We start from the raw sequence: 613 nt of genomic DNA, 5'->3' as shown, positions 1-613 counted from the left end.
AAACACTCAAAGCTGTTAAAAGACGGTCTTTATTTATAAGAGAAAAACGAGATAAAAGCGAGATTAATTTCGACGAGACAAACAATAGAGACACAAAAAAGAACACTATCCATATGCACAAGAGAAAACAAAAGAAAAAAAACACGAAAAAAACGAAAGTAAAACGAGAAAGCACAAGAAATAACGAAAAAAATCTACATGAATAAAAGACACAAAAAACGAAAGAATGAGAAAACAATGAAACGAAGTCAGAAAAAGGACGAAATAAAACGAAATTTAACGAGAGAACACAAGATTGAAAAAAAAAAACGAGAAAACACAAAAGAAACACGAAAGAACCTAATTTGGATAAAACCTTAAAAGAAACTAAATAAAACGCACAATTAAGCGAAACAAACCCAAGAAAAAAAAACGAAAATGAAACGAGAAAACAAGAAAAACGATAAAAAAAAAAGATCCGAGAAGGAGTGACATCAAGAAGACTGTCATTATTTAGGGGAAACTGTTTCTAATCCTCTTCATTAAGGCAAGGAAGTCCGGCCCGCAACCAGGACAAATTAGAAAAGAAAAAAAATAATGATTTTAGTTAGTAAGATTTTCTGGAAAAATGTGG

Source organism: Penaeus monodon, chromosome 15 (genome assembly GCF_015228065.2).
Source record: "Penaeus monodon isolate SGIC_2016 chromosome 15, NSTDA_Pmon_1, whole genome shotgun sequence".
In the NCBI taxonomy this organism is placed as follows: domain Eukaryota; kingdom Metazoa; phylum Arthropoda; class Malacostraca; order Decapoda; family Penaeidae; genus Penaeus; species Penaeus monodon.
The sequence above is the reverse complement of the archived record's forward strand: the minus strand, read 5'-3'. Positions refer to the sequence as shown.